The 17,423-nt window shown below is 42.0% G+C and overlaps 1 pseudogene; it reads right to left on the minus strand.

Annotated features, from left to right (window-relative positions):
- The window catches only part of LOC120021997, a 142,623-nt pseudogene that overhangs the window by 73,818 nt on the left and 51,382 nt on the right, over positions 1–17,423 (minus strand).

Below are 17,423 nucleotides of genomic sequence, written 5' to 3' on the forward strand. Positions count from 1 at the left end.
ACATAGCTACAGTAGCTACACATCCACAGGCATACAGCTATTTTTTATCCTCCACCACACAATAAGCAAGAAAAGAGTTAACTAGCTACTTCAGCTGCATTGCATGGCAAATATCAGCAATGCAAGCTTACAAAATTGTACATTAAATTTGCAGTAAATGCTTTAGCTAGCTAGATTCTTTACATCCACTGTTTCACAAGACGACAGCCTGGTTTGATGGTTTACTCAGGAGTCCGTAAAACATTAAACAACACGAATTACAATTTCATACTCCTGTCAAAACGCCCATGAAGCTCGCTAGCTAGCTGGCAAATGTTAGCTAGTCAGCTAGCTTGCTAAATAGCAATTTTCATAAATTAACTTTTTGACAAAAAAAATATGCATAATCGTTTGTCTAACATATTCCTCTCAACTGTACATTTTTTGGATGAGTCGTTATGACGTTATAATTACTTCAATCCTAGTATTTTTGTCAACCATCTTCGCTGAAAAAAAAGTCTCCAGTGTTTTGTCATATTCGTCATGGGAACCACTCGATATGATTCGTCATCGCCCAGCGTTCGCACTTGTGATTTGCATAAAGTTTTGAAATGCTGAACTTTCAACGTGCCACCAACCTCCTGTGATATACATGCATAACGATCTGCATGTCATTGTGTCGGTAAGGGAAAAACACAGCATGAAACCTTCTTTACCCTTCAGTTAACAGACTTCACTCTCCCTCCCTCCCTCACACTCCCTCCCTCCCTTCCTCACACTCTGTCTCTCACTCCCTCCCTTCCTCACAGTCTGTCTTTCCCTCCCTCGCTTCCTCATACCCTCCCTCCCTTCCTCACACTCTCTCCCTCCCTCCCTTCCTCACAGTCTGTCCCTCCCTTCCTTCCTCACAGTCTGTCCCTCCCTTCCTTCCTCACACTCTCTCTCTCCCTCCCTCACACTCTGTCCCTCCTTTTGAAGAATGGTATTAAACACATGGTTTCTAGGTGTTTGCTGCCATTCCATTTGTGCAGTTCCAGACATTATTATGAGCCGTCCTCCCTTCAGCAGCCTCCACTGATGTATATTCCTTCCTCCCATTCCTCCAGCCAAATCACAGGTCGGCCTTTGTAAATATGAGAAAATCAGTCATTCTATGCAGGATTCTATTATATGCTGAACAGTGTGAAGTTAAAATCAATGTGTTGAGTAGAAGTGTGAATTTCAGTGCGAAGTTTATGGAGAACGTTTAGAAACCGTGAACAAGCGTCCTGGAGACGGGGGGCGAACAGGATGCTAGGCCACTGATTTTTACCACCGTGATATTGCGGTGCTACTCGGTATCGTGATACTGACTTGGTATCGTATCGTTTGCAAAATGTTGGTATCAAGCCTCCCGAGTGGCATCACTACAGAACCCGGGTTTGATCCCAGGCTGTGTCGCAGCCAGCCACGACCGGGAGACCCATGAGGCGGCGCACAATTGGCTCGGTATCGTCCGGGTTAGGGGACGGTTTGGCCAGCAGGGATGTCCTTGTCCCATCGTGCTCTAGCGACTCCTGTGGCGGGCCAGGCGCAGTGCACGCTGACACGGTCACCAGGTGTACGGTGTTTCCTCCGACACTTTGGTGCGGCTGGCTTCCGGGTTAAGCGGTCAGTGTGTCAAGAAGCAGTGCGGCTTGGCAGGGTCGTGTTTCGGGGGACGCATAACTCTCAACCTTCGCCTCTCCCGAGTCTGTACGGAAGTTGCAGCGATGGGACAAGACTGTAACTACCAATTGGATATCACGAAAATGGAGAGAAAAAGGGGTAAAAAGTATTGTGACAAGCCTAGTGCACACACACATAATGACTCCTTTCCACACAGCGCCCGCCCCAGGAAACTGCCACTATGCACGACAACACACATGGTGGAGCACGCTGTGTGTGTGTTGAACATTACCTCTGCCAAGGACCCTCCTACTGTGGACGAAGTCAGTCAAATGAGTAGATATGCAGTAGATATACAATAGATATACAGTAGATATACAGTAGATATACAATAGATATACAGTAGATATACTGTAGATATGCAGTAGATATGCAGTAGATATACAGTAGATATGCAGTAGATATGAAGTAGATAGATAAACAGTAGATAGAATAGATATACTGTAGATATGCAGTAGATATACAGTAGATATACAGTAGATATGCAGTAGATATGAAGTAGATAGATAAACAGTAGATAGAATAGATATGCAGTAGATATACAGTAGATATGCACTAGATATGAAGTAGATAGATAAACAGTAGATAGAATAGATATGCAGTAGATATACAGTAGATATACAGTAGATATGCAGTAGATATACAGTAGATATACAGTAGATATGCAGTAGATATGAAGTAGATAGAATAGATAAACAGTAGATAGAATAGAAATGCAGTAGATATACAGTAGATATACAGTATACAGTAGATATGCAGTAGATATACAGTAGATAGAATAGATATACAGTAGATATGCAGTAGATATGTAGTAGATATGCAGTAGATATACAGTAGATAGAATAGATATACAGTAGATATGCAGTAGATATGTAGTAGATATGCAGTAGATAGAATAGATATGCAGTAGATATACAGTAGATAGAATATATATGCAGTAGATATACAGTAGATATAATAGATATGCAGTAGATATACAGTAGATAGAATAGATATGCAGTATATATGCAATAGATATACAGTAGATATGCAGTAGATAAGCAGTAGATATACAATAGATATACAGTAGATATGCAGTAGATATACAGTAGATAGAATAGATATACAGTATACAGTAGATATGCAGTAGATATGCAGTAGATATGCAGTAGATATACAGTAGATAGAATAGATATACAGTAGATATGCAGTAGATAGAATAGATATGCAGTAGATATACAGTAGATAGAATAGATATACAGTAGATATACAGTAGATAGAATAGATATGCAGTAGATATACAGTAGATAGAATAGATATGCAGTAGATATGCAGTAGATATACAATAGATATACAGTAGATATGCAGTAGATATACAGTAGATATACAGTAGATATGCAGTAGATATACAGTAGATATACAGTAGATATGCAGTAGATATACAGTAGATATACAGTAGATATGCAGTAGATATACAGTAGATATGCAGTAGATATACAATAGATAGAATAGATATGCAGTAGATATGCAGTAGATATACAATACATAGAATAGATATGCAGTAGATATGCAGTAGATATACAATAGATATACAGTAGATATACAATAGATATACAGTAGATATGCAGTAGATATACAGTAGATATGCAGTAGATATGCAGTAGATATACAGTAGATATACAGTAGATAGGATAGATATGCAGTAGATATACAGTAGATAGAATAGATATACAGTAGATATACAGTAGATATGCAGTAGATATGCAGTAGATATGCAGTAGATATGCAGTAGGTATGCAGTAGGTATACAGCAGATATACAGTAGATATGCAGTAGATATGCAGTAGGTATACAGCAGATATACAGTAGATATACAGTAGATATACAGTAGGTATACAGTAGATATGCAGTAGATATGCAGTAGATATGCAGTAGATATGCAGTAGGTATACAGCAGATATACAGTAGATATGCAGTAGATATACAGTAGGTATACAGTAGATATACAGTAGATATACAGTAGACATACAGTAGATATGCAGTAGATATGCAGTAGGTATACAGCAGATATACAGTAGATATGCAGTAGATATACAGTTGTCGTGTCTTTGGCTATGCCAGATTAATTGCTATGACATGCTATTCTATAAAATTATTTCTCCGTAATTAATATTACCTGATTGAACTAATCATGTAAATGTAATTAACTAGAGAGGGACACCACGAAAGAATATTTATAGAGCTGTTATCTTCCGAATAAACTCTTAAAGATTTAGTAATATTTTACATCCATAGCAGTCACATTAATCGTCATTTTATTCAGTCTCATCTGAAAGTTGTAAATCCTTGGTTATCTGCAAGAATCCTGGCTAACAAGTTGAATGAGCAATACAAAATTGGGTTTAATTATTTATTTACTAAATACCTAACTAATCACACAGAATCACACATACACAATTAAATCATAACTTGATTAAAAATGGCCGTCATAAAGGAAAACGTCACTAGCGGGCGGAATAGATATGACAGCTTGTTACACAAAGGGAAGGGGCTGAGTTTTAGTGAAAGAGCGGGAGACTGGAACAGCGGCGAAGCTGTGGTATCGTAAATACAGAATCTTATGCATTCTAAATTATCGCCCATTTGGAAAAGGAAAATGCAATAAATATTTACTCTGAGCTGCGCTTCAGTAGGTTGGTGGTAGATGGAAGACCGTATCGCCAAGTCCTCTGTCCTTTGAAGAATGTCTCTGGTGGTCACTGGATATGTGGTAACGTCGTTGTGGAGTAGACGGGATACTCTGACTGCTGAGTGGTAGACTGGATACTCTGTCCTTCCTAACCTGCGTTTGTAGCAGCTGTTGCTAACTCAACGGCTAGGAGGTATCACTTCTGTAGTGAATACGAGTTCAAAGTTCATACCATTTACAACCAAAGTCCATGCTGATGTTGGCTTAGTTCTGTAGTTATTATCTGAACCATTCTGACATCGGATCGTCATCCTAATGTACCCGGAACAGGAAGTTATATTTTTGTCAATGGCTTATATAGTGGAGGGAGAGGGGTGTGTCTGAAAAGTTTATAACCCATGTCTCTTCACAGGGGCAGGCCCCTGGTTGAGCAGAAGCCCAAACTTATGAAAACCCAAATCTCTCATTTGGAAGCTAAAATTACATTTCATCTTTTCACAAATAATTTCATATTCAAACATTTGAATTAAACAACAATTCCATGTGAATCCGATACCTCTGACGTTTAGACTTTCCACAGTAGAGTTTATGTCATTCTATCATTGATGAGAATGTGTCAGAGGGCAACCGAACTGACATAATATACCTTAAGTACCACCGCATATGTTCAGTTGGTCGGATTACCAGAATATAGTTCATTTCCCCCCAACTTCTGATGTTCCCAGAATCTCTATGTTAACCAAGGGGTTTTCTTATGTCACATCAGTTATAGTAGGGAGAGGGAAAAAGGGGGAAAGAGGTATTTATGACTGTCATAAACCTACCCCCAGGCCAACGTCATGACACAGTAGATATACAGTAGATAGAATATATATACAGTAGATATACAGTAGATAGAATAGATATACAGTAGATATACAATAGATATACAGTAGATATGCAGTAGATATACAGTATATATGCAGTAGATATACAATAGATAGAATAGATATGCAGTAGATATGCAGTAGATATGCAGTAGATATACAATAGATATACAGTAGATATACAATAGATATGCAGTAGATATGCAGTAGATATACAGTAGATATACAGTAGATAGAATAGATATACAGCAGATATACAGTAGATATGCAGTAGATATACAGTAGATATACAGTAGATATAATAGATATACAGTAGATATACAGTAGATAGAATAGATATACAGTAGATATACAGTAGATACACAGTAGATATACAGTAGATAGAATAGCTATACAGTAGATACAGTAGATATACAGTATATATGCAGTAGTTGTGCAGTAGATAGAGTAGATATACAGTAGATATACAGTAGGTATGCGGTAGATATACAGTAGATATACAGTAGGTATACAGTAGATATACAGTAGATATGCAGTAGGTATACAGTAGATATGCAGTAGGTATACAGTAGATATACAGTAGATATGCAGTAGATATGCAGTAGGTATACAGTAGATATACAGTAGATATACAGTAGATAGAATAGATATACAGTAGATACAGTAGATACAGTAGATATACAGTAGATATGCAGTAGATATGCATTAGATATGCAGTAGATATACAGTAGATAGAATAGATATACAGTAGATATGCAGTAGATATACAGTAGATAGAATAGATATGCAGTAGATATGCAGTAGATATGCAGTAGATATACAGTAGATATACAGTAGATATGCAGTAGATATGCAGTAGATATGCAGTAGATATGCAGTAGATATGCAGTAGATATGCAGTAGATATGCAGTAGATATACAGTAGATATGCAGTAGATATACAGTAGATATGAAGTAGATATACAGTAGATATGCAGTAGATATGCAGTAGATATGCAGTAGATATACAGTAGATATACAGCAGATATACAGTATATATGCAGTAGATATACAGTAGATATACAGTAGATATGCAGTAGATATACAGTAGATATGCAGTAGCTGCTGGCTGACTGAGAAGCAGCTCATGTCCACTTAGCCTGCGCTGCATTCTACTACATCCAGAACCAAAACCCCTTCCAAACTGCCCTGGGCAAAACCCACTCCGATTAGCATGGAATAAATTATTAATCAAAACAACATTTCCTTTTCTGGGACGGTGGGGAGGCAACAGAGAGGAGAAGAGATTGGGGGAAACAAGCTTCATTTTTCATCAGCCGCCACAAAAAACAAAGAGTGTTTTCCCAACATGAGAGACAACAGTGAGAGTCACCGACGCAGACGCGGTGTCAGAGGAGACACAAAGCGGCAGACAGACTGAACACGATCAATGATCACAACACAGCCAGCCACACCAACGAACACCACCTCACTGCCTGCCTCTCTCACAGGCAGCTACAGTCTGACGTAGCCAGAGATAAAACGATGACATCGACACCAGTCCTGTGTGACCAAAGGAGGCTGCCAGGGAGCCACGAGGGGCGGGCTAAGTCGGAAATTAAGAAAACAAAGGCAAAATAAAGCCCTTAAAAACTATTTCCGTGTTTCACTACTACCAGTACTCTTTCTTCTCCCTCTCTTATCGTCATGGCTACAGTACTGCTCCATGCATAGGCATGGAAGTCAACATTTAAATCACTAAGACAAGGAAATACAGTGCTTTCAGACTGACTAATTACAATAAAGGGGAGAAAGATTATAAAGAATAGGACCCAGAAAACAAACAGATCTGGCCACCATATGGAGAGTGTTCTCTCTCTCTCCTGAAAACTCTCTCTCCCTCCCTAGCTCCTTCCCTCTACTCTCTCCCTCTCCCTCCCTAACTCCCTCCCTCTACTCTCTCCCTCTCCCTCCCTAGCTCCTTCCCTCTACTCTCTCCCTCTCCCTCCCTAGCTCCTTCCCTCTACTCTCTCCCTCCCTCCCTAGCTTCTTCCCTCTACTCTCTCCCTCTCCCTCCCTAACTCCTTCCCTCTACTCTCTCCCTCTCCCTCCCTAACTCCTTCCCTCTACTCTCTCCCTCTCCCTCCCTAGCTCCTTCCCTCTACTCTCTCCCTCTCCCTCCCTAACTCCTTCCCTCTACTCTCTCCCTCTCCCTCCCTAGCTCCTTCCCTCTACTCTCTCCCTCTCCCTCCCTAACTCCTTCCCTCTACTCTCTCCCTCTCCCTCCCTAACTCCTTCCCTCTACTCTCTCCCTCTCCCTCCCTAACTCCCTCTCTCGTCCCATTTTGTGAATTATTGGTTGGTGAGCGGACAACAATGTATATAGACATAATATGACATTTGAAATGTCTTTATTCTTTTGGAACTTTTGTAACTGTAATGTTTACTGTTCATTTTTTTATTTAACTTTTGTCTATTATCTATTTCACTTTCTTTGGCAATGTAAACATATGTTTCCCATGCCAATAAAGCCCTTTGAATTGAAATTGAATTGAGAGAGAGAGAGAGAGAGAGAGAGTTTTCAGGATTCTGTTGTTTGTTTGCCAGAGCATTGGTAGTAGGAATCATTCCAGGTAATTTAGTCCAAATTCAGGTTGTGGGTTTGGAGTTTTGATTTGGAGTGAATGTTGTGCTGTGGAGGGTAGTATATCGTTGCTGAAAAATACAAGTTTATCTAACTCTAAATCAATATTTTTGTAAAAACATGCTCTCCCTCTCTCCCTCCCTCCCTCCCTCCCTCCCTCCCTCCCTCCCTCTCTCTCTCTACTTTCTCTCTCTACTCTCTCTCTCCCTCCCTCTACTCACTCTCTCCCTCCCTCTACTCTCTTTCTCTCTCTCTCTGCAAGGTGGTTTTGTAAACATGACTGTATCAGCTTTTCTGCTAAACTAAAGCACTGGACATGGAGGACAAGCTTGGGTTCATTGCAATTCCGAGCGAGAAAAAAAATGTAACTGACGCATTTCAGAATAGTTAATTTGGCAGCAACATGAAAGTGGCTTTTTGTGAAACCCTCCAGCATTCACTGAAATATTCAAGCAGCTAATATTAACTCTGTATGCACATGTTCATTTTCTTTTCAAGGCTACACTGAACAAAAATATAAATGCAACATGCAACAATTTCAAAGATTTTACTGAGATACAGTTCATATAAGGAAATCAGTCAATTGAAATAAATGAATTAGGCCCTAATCTATGGATTTCACATGACTGGGAAAACAGATATGCATCTGTTGGTCACAGATACCTTATAAAAAAAGTAGGGGAGTGGATCCAAAAACCAGTCAGTATCTGGTGTGACCACCATTTGCTTCCTTTACATAGAGTTGATCAGGCTGTTGATTGTGGCCTGTGGAATGTCGTCCCACTCCTCTTCAATGGCTGTGTGAAGTTGCTGGTTATTGGCGGGAACTGGAACACGCTGTCATACACGTCAATCCAGAGCATCCCAAACATGCTCAATGGGTGACATGTCTGCTGTGTAGGCAGGCATCATTAAGTTTGCAGACAACACAACAGTGGTAGGCCTGATCACCGACAACGACGAGACAGCCTATAGGGAGGAAGTCACAGACCTGGCCGGGTGGTGCCAGAATAACAACCTATCCCTCAACATAACCAAGACTAAGGAGATTATTTTGGACTACAGGAAAAGGAGGAAACTTGAAACTCTCGACCCGCTCCAGTACAGCTCCGTCGATGTTAATTGGGGCCTGTTCGGCCCACCTTTTCCTGTAGTCCACGATCAGCTCCTTTGTCTTTGCTCAATTTGAGGTAGAGGTTGTTGTCCTGGCACCACACTGCCAGTTCTCTGACCTCCCTATAGGCTGTCTCATCGTTGCCGGTGATCAGGCCTACCACTGTTGTGTCGCCAGCAAACTTAATGATGGTGTTGGAGTCGTGTTTGGCCACGCAGTCATGGGTGAACAGGGAGTATAGGAGGGGACTAAGTACACACCCCTGAGGGGCCCCAGTGTTAATGATCAGCGTGGCAGACATGTTGTTGCCTACCCTTACCACCTGGGGACAGCCCGTCAGGAAGTCCAGGATCCAGTTGCAGAGGGAGGTGTTTAGTCCCAGGGTCCATAGCTTAGTGATGAGATCCATGGGCACTATGGTGTTGAGCGCAGAGCTGTAGTCAATGAACAGCATTCTCACATAGGTGTTCCTTTTGTCCAGGTGAGAAAGGGCAGTGTAGAGTGAGATTGCGTCATCTGTGGATCTGTTGGGGCGGTATGCGAATTGGAGTGGGTCTAGGGTGTCCGGGAGGATGCTATTGATGTGAGCCATGTCCAGCCTTTCAAAGCACGTCATGGCTACCGATGTGAGTGCTACAGGGCGGTAATCATTTAGGCAGGATACCTTCGCTTCCTTGGGCACAGGGACTATGGTGGTCTGCTTGAAACGGAACTCTCCCAGACTCGGTCAGGGAGAGTTTGAAAATGTCAGTGAAGACACTTGCCAGTTGGTCCCGCACATGCTTTGAGTACACGTCCTGATAATCCGTCTGGCCCAGTGGCTTTGTCAATGTTGACCTGTTTAAAGGTCTTGCTCACATCGGCTACAGAGTGTTATCACACAGTCATCCAGAACAGCTGGTGCTCTCGTGCATGCTTCAGTGCTGGTTGCCTCAAAGCAAGCACAAAAGGCATTTAGCTCGTCTGGTAGGCTTTCATCACTTGGCAGCTCGCATCTGGGTTTCCCTTTGTAGTCCGTAATAGTTTTCAAGCCCTACCACATCCGACGAGCGTCAAAGCCGGTGTAGTAGGATTCAATCTTAATCCTGTATTGAAGCTTGTTTGATGGTTCATCTGAGGGCATAGCGGGATTTCTTATAAGCGTCCGGATTAGTGTCCCACTCCTTGAAAGTGGCAGCTCTAGCCTTTAGCTCGATGCGGATGTTGCCTGTAATCCGTGGCTTCTGGTTGGGATATGTACGTACGGTCACTGTGGGGACGATGTCATCGATGCACTTATTGATGAAGCCGATGACTGAGGTGGTATACTCCTCAATGCCAGTGGATGAATCCCGGAACATATTCCAGTATGTGCTAGCAAAACAGTCCTGTAGTGTAGCATCCACGTCATCTGACCACTTCCGTATTGAGCGAGTCACTGTTACTTCTTGCTGTTGATTTCTGACCATGATGGGCTTCTTATAATTATCGTTAATTTGATCCATTCATTGCAGGAGGCTGAACCTGGTAGTTGCTCTATAAGATTTGCATATTGTTAAAACTAAGTTCTACAACTCAACACAACTGATACAGGCACAGAAACCAATGACAGAAAGTACTATAAGAGGATACAGTTGATAATGACTATAGTACTTTACTTTGTATATACACTGTATACAAACCATATACAGCGAGTGGACAAAGCATTAGGAACACCTTACTAATATTGAGTTGCACCCCCTTTTTGCCATCAGAACAGCCTCAATTCGTCGGGGCCTGGATTGTACGAGGTGTCGAAAGCGTTCCACGGGGATGCTGGCCCATGTTGACTCCAATGCTTCCCACAGTTGTCCAGTTGGCTGGATGTCCTTCGGAGGGTGGCCCATGTTGACTCCAATGCTTCCCACAGTTGTCCAGTTGGCTGGATGTCCTTCGGAGGGTGGCCCATGTTGACTCCAATGCTTCCCACAGTTGTCCAGTTGGCTGGATGTCCTTCGGAGGGTGGACCATGTTGACTCCAATGCTTCCCACAGTTGTGTCCAGTTGGCTGGATGTCCTTTGGGTGGTGGACCATGTTGACTCCAATGCTTCCCACAGTTGTGTCCAGTTGGCTGGATGTCCTTTGGATGGTGGTCCATGTTGACTCCAATGCTTCCCACAGTTGTGTCCAGTTGGCTGGATGTCCTTTGGGTGGTGGACCATGTTGACTCCAATGCTTCCCACAGTTGTGTCCAGTTGGCTGGATGTCCTTTGGGTGGTGGTCCATGTTGACTCCAATGCTTCCCACAGTTGTGTCCAGTTGGCTGGATGTCCTTTGGGTGGTGGACCATGTTGACTCCAATGCTTCCCACAGTTGTGTCCAGTTGGCTGGATGTCCTTTGGATGGTGGACCATGTTGACTCCAATGCTTCCCACAGTTGTCCAGTTGGCTGGATGTCCTTCGGAGGGTGGCCCATGTTGACTCCAATGCTTCCCACAGTTGTCCAGTTGGCTGGATGTCCTTCGGAGGGTGGCCCATGTTGACTCCAATGCTTCCCACAGTTGTCCAGTTGGCTGGATGTTCTTCGGAGGGTGGACCATTCTTGATACACAGGAAACTGTTGAGCGTGGAAAAACCCAGCAGCATTGCAGTTCTTGACATAAACCGGTGCGCCTGGCACCTGCTACCATACCTCGTTTTGAAGGCACTTCAATATTTTGTCTTTCCCATTGACCCTCTGAATGTCACACATACACAAGCCATGTCTCAATTGTCTCAAGGCTTTAAAAGCCTTCTTTAACCCATCTCCTCCCCTTCATCTACACTGATTGAAGTGGATTTAACAGGTGACATCAATAAGGGATCATAGCTTTCACCTGGATTCACCTGGTCAGTCTATGTCATGGAAAGAGCAGGTGTTCTTAATGTTTTGTACTCTGTGTATTTATTTTATGTAACCTTTATTTAACTAGGCAAGTCAGTTAAGAACAAGTTCTTATTTACAATGAATGCCTACCCCAGCCAAACCCTCCCCTAACCCGGATGATGCTAGGTCAATTGTGCACCACCCTATGGTGCTCCCGATCACGGCCGGTTGTGATTCAGCCCGGGATCGAACCAGGGTCTGTAGTGACGCCTCTAGCACTGAGATGCAGTGCCTTGTACCGCTGCTGCTACTCGGGAGCAATAAGTGTTGATACTCATGATTATGGACTCAGGGATGGAGCTGAAGGATTTTGGGCACTGGCCAGCCACACAAGTAGACGACTAAGTTTACTAGCCCAGGTGCCATGTGATGTTCAAAATGACAAAACGTCACCATTCTAGTCGGGCACATGTTCTTCATTTCCATGTCTGATTCTGGTTTATTGTACACAGGAGGAAATAGAGAGAGTACTGTACCTTGCAGCTGCTCAATAAGAGTCCAGGCCATTCTAGAACCCTGGGCATCAAACACAACATGGCCCTGTGTGAAGAAAGAGAAGCTATAACACTTCATTGTTTTAACACCTCTCTATCTGTCTCTCTCCAAGTCTCTCTGTCTCTCTCTCTAAGTCTCTCTAAGTCTCTCTGTCTCTCTCTCTCTAAGTCTCTCTAAGTCTCTCTGTCTGTCTCTCTCTCTCTGTCTCTCTCTCTCTGTCTCTCTCTCTCTGTCTCTCTCTGTCTCTCTCTCTCTCTGTCTCTCTCGCTCTCTGTCTCTCTCTCTCTCTCTCTCTCTCTGTCTCTCTCTCTTTCTCTCTCTCTCTCTGTATGTCTCTCTCTGTCTCTATGTCTCTCTCTGTCTCTCTGTCTCTCTCTGTCTCTCTCTCTCCCTCTCTGTCTCTCTGTCTCTCTCTCTGTGTCTCTCTCTCTCTCTCTGTCTCTCTCTCGCTCTCTCTCTCCCCCTCTATCTCGCTCTCTCTCTCAATTCAACTTAAAGGCTTTATTGGCATGGGAAACATATGTTTACATTGCCAAAGCAAGTGAAGATGACACTCATAAAATTTCCAAAGGTATAGAGACATTTCAAATGTCATATTATGTCTATGTACAGTGTTGTAACGATGTGCAAACAGTTCAAATACAAAAGGGGAAAAAATAAACAAATAAACAGGTCACAAATGTTGCTGATGTGATGCACACTGTGGTGTTTAACCTAATAGATATGGGGTGGGTTGCACCAATATGGATTAACTCTTAAACTGGGTTAAATCAAGGTTTCTCTGTTAGTTTTAAATAAATCCTAGTTCAAATTAAATCCTTCCTCTAATCTAAGTATCGTTTTCACTTTAAACCTAGATTAATTTTAAACTTGTTGCTCAATGATTAAGGGAGAAAAAAAAATCGATTGGAGATTAATTCTAAACTGCCACTTGAGATGATTTAACTGATAAATTGGCAGCAAATCTTCTGTGGAGAGACGTGAGTACCTCAGAGAATAATTAGAGACAGGTTGAATCCTGTTGAGTTTTATGATAATTATTAGTTATTATTAGTAGGCTATTTACGTTCCCATTTTGTACAACAATTGAATTTGGGTTTATGATATGCCCAGCCTTGGTACGAAAGATGATGTTACGCAATGGGCCTGATAACGATAACATTGTAGTGAAGTAGAATTAACGTTAGTTTAAACGTGCATTATAGGCATTGTAATTTACGCTTACTAAACATTGATATTTACGCTTACTAAACATTGGTGGGTCAAGTTGTCCGTCGTCATCATAGGGGTTATGGAGGGGCAGACTGCTGGGGAATCATCTCGTATATTTTATGGGTGACAGGATCAATTCCCTTGGACGGAGGCCTCCTGCCTCTCCCCTGGCGCATCCTTTAAGGCTTTTGCTCTTTTTTTAAAATCCAGCACGCTTTCATCCGATTTGGGTCCCTCTTCTCTGTCATTCGTGTCGATCCATTACATTTTGTCGCATAAAATAGCCCAGGTGACTTCCTTCTTTTTTGACGGTCGTGTTGTCTGTCGTTTTAATCTCAAGTACGTTACTAAATTCCTCCATCAACTCCGACAAGAGTTTTTTTTTCATAAGCGGAGAAATGTGAAGTTCTTTGACTTGCCATAGATCAGGTGGCTAGCGGACAAATAATAAATGTCTAAATAACGTTAAGTAATGACAATAATGAATAATATCGTGTGCTAGCTAGCTTGGTTTATAAACTAGCTAGCTACAGTAGCTAACGTTACCTAACAAATCCGTTTTCTATCTAGCACTGGTAAATAACGGATTTTATTTCAAATCAGCCAACCCATGACAACCTTTCACGATGGAGGTGCAGTAACTTCTAACGTTACCTTGTTATTATTTTATCAAGGAACAGCAACTTTGTGACCTCATTTGTCAGGTAGGCTAGCTACTTTGTTTCAAATACCTCATAAATTGGTGTAACATGTCACTAATCATAGTTTAAATGGAACCCTGACCTGTTCACCGGACATGCTACCTGTCCCAGACCTGCTGTTTTCAACTCTCTAGAGACCGCAGGAGCGGTAGAGATACTCTGAATGATCGGCTATGAAAAGCCAACTGACATTTACTCCTGAGTTGCTGACCGGTTGCACCCTCGACAACTACTGTGATTATTATTATTTGAACCTGCTGGTCATTTATGAACATTTGAACACCTTGGCCATGTTCTGTTATAATCTCCACCCGGCACAGCCAGAAGAGGACTGGCCACCCCTCATAGCCTGGTTCCTCTCTAGGTTTCTTCCTAGGTTCTGGCCTTTCTAGGGAGTTTTTCCTAGCCACAGTGCTTCTACACCTGCATTGCTTGCTGTTTGGGGTTTTAGGCTGGGTTTCTGTACAGCACTTTGAGATATCAGCTGATGTAAGAAGACGTATGAATACATTTGATTGATTGGTTTAAAACCGTTAATCATAGATTTACTGATCTAGATTCTAAATGAAGTGGTGCAACACATCTCTGGATTAATTATAAACCTAGATTTACAAAACCTAGATTAGCTTTAATACTAGGTTAATTTAAACCATGTTGATGCAACCTACCCATGAGAATTTATCAAAATTGGATTTGTTTTAAAATTCTTTACAGGTCTGTGTAATCTGAGGGAAATATGTATCTCTAATATGGTCATACATTTGGCAGGGGGTTAGGAAGTGCAGCTCAGTTTCCACATCATTTTGTGGCCAGTGTGCACATAGCCTGCCTTCTCTTGAGAGCCAGGTCTGCCTACGTTTTCTTAATTTTGGCTCAGTCACAGTGGTCATGTATTCTGCCACTGTGTACTCTCTGTTTAGGGACAAATATTGTTCCAGTTTGCTCTGTTATTTGGTAAATTCTTTCCAATGTGTCAAGTATTTTTTTTAAATGTAAGTAATTATGTTTCGGTTTTCTCATGATTTGGTTGGGTCTAATTGTTAGTTTTACTTGTGTTGCTGTCCTGGGGCTCTGTGGGGTGTGTTTGTGTTTGTGAACAGAGCCCCAGGACCAGCTTGCTTAGGGGACTCTTTTCCAGGTTCATCTCTCTGTAGGTGATGGCTTTGTTGTGGAAGGTTTGGGAATCACTTCCTTTTAGGTGGTTGTAATTATTTAGAGTATAAAACATTGGGGGGGGGGTTCTAAACTGACATATGGAATTGTTTTAAGGGGGGGGGTTCTAAACTGACATATGGAATTGTTTTAAGAGGGAGGGGGTTCTAAACTGACATATGGAATTGTTTTAAGAGGGAGGGGGTTCTAAACTGACATATGGAATTGTTTTAAGAGGGGGGGTTCTAAACTGACATATGGAATTGTTTTAAGATGGTCATACTAAGGATAATTTAGCTATTTGATTTTGACCTTTAGGACCCCTTTAGGTATCAAAAAAAATATATCCAAAATAATTAGATAAATATGAATTCAAATGAAATAACATTTTATTGGTCACATACACATGGTTAGCAGATGCTAATGTGAGTGTAGCGAAATGCTTGTGCAGTAATATCTAACAAGTAATCTAACAATTTCCCAACGACTACCTAATACACACAAATCTAAAGGGGTGAATGAGAATATGTACATATAAGTATATGGATGAGCGATGGCCGAGCGGCATAGACAAGGTGCAATAGATGGTATAAAATACAGTTAAGGGGGAGTGAGACCTAAGAGGGTTTTATAAATAAGCATCAACCAGTGGGGTCTTGCAACGGATATACAGAGATGACCAGTTTATAGAGGAGTATAGAGTGCAGTGATGTGTCCTATACTGAGCATAGATGTCTATAAATGATGTCTCCGTAATCTAGCATGGGTAGGATGGTCATCTGAATCAGGGTTAGTTTGGCAGCTGGGGTGAAAGAGGAGAGATTACGATAGAGGAAACCAAGTCTAGATTTAACTTTAGCCTGCAGCTTTGATATGTACTGAGAGAAGGACAGTGTACCATCTAGCCATACTCCCAAGTACTTGTATGAGGTGACTACCTCAAGCTCTAAACCCTCAGAGGTAGTAATCACATCTGTGGGGAGAGGGGCATTATTCTTACCACACCACATGACCTTTGTTTTGGAGGTGTTCAGAACAAGGTTAAGGGTAGAGCAAGCTTGTTGGACACTAAGAAAGCTTTGTTGTAGAGCATTTAACACAAAATCCGGGGAGGGGCCAGCTAAGTATAAGACTGTATCATCTGCATGTAAATGGATGAGAGAGCTTCCTACTGCCTGAGCTATGTTGTTGATGTAAATTGAGAAGAGCGTGGGGCCTAGGATTGAGCCTTGGGGTACTCCCTTGGTAACAGGCAGTGGCTGAGACAGAGACACCAATACTCCTTAGCCGGCCCACAAGAATGTCTACCATCAAAAGCTTTGGCAGTTACATCATTGAGGACCCTTAAGGTTGCAGTGACACATCCATAACCTGAGCGGAAACCAGATTGCATGCTCATAGGGCAACAGTGTCGAGATGGAATTTGTATTTGTGGTTCTGGCAACTGGACCATTTTTGGAACCCCATTGATTTTGTCTTACTGAGATTTACTGTCAGGGCCCAGGTCTGACAGAATCTGTGCAGAGGATCTAGGTGCTGCTGTAGGCCCTCCTTGGTTGGGGACAGAAGCACCAGATCATCAACAAACAGTAGACATTTTACAGATTCTAGTAGGGTGAGGCCAGGTGCTGCAGACTATTCTAGTGCCCGCGCCAATTCGCTGATATATATGTTGAAGAGGGTGGGGTTTAAGCTGCATTCCTGTCTTACCCCACGGCTCTGTGGAAAGAAATGTGTGTGTTTTTTGCCAATTTTATCTGCACATGTTGTATTTTTTTCCCCCAACACCGCTTTCTATCAATTTCTATAGCAGACCCCCATGCCAAACTGAGTCAAATGCTTTTTTGAAATCAACAAAGCATGAGAAGGCTTTGCTTTTGTTTTGTTTGTTTGTCAATTAGGGTGTGCAGGGTGAATATGTGGTCTGTCGTATGGTAATTTGGTAAAAAGCCAATTTGACACTTGCTCAGTACATTGTTTTCAATGAGGAAATGTACAAGTCTGCTGTTAATGATAATGCA

This window comes from Salvelinus namaycush, chromosome 27, assembly GCF_016432855.1.
Source record: "Salvelinus namaycush isolate Seneca chromosome 27, SaNama_1.0, whole genome shotgun sequence".
Taxonomy (NCBI): domain Eukaryota; kingdom Metazoa; phylum Chordata; class Actinopteri; order Salmoniformes; family Salmonidae; genus Salvelinus; species Salvelinus namaycush.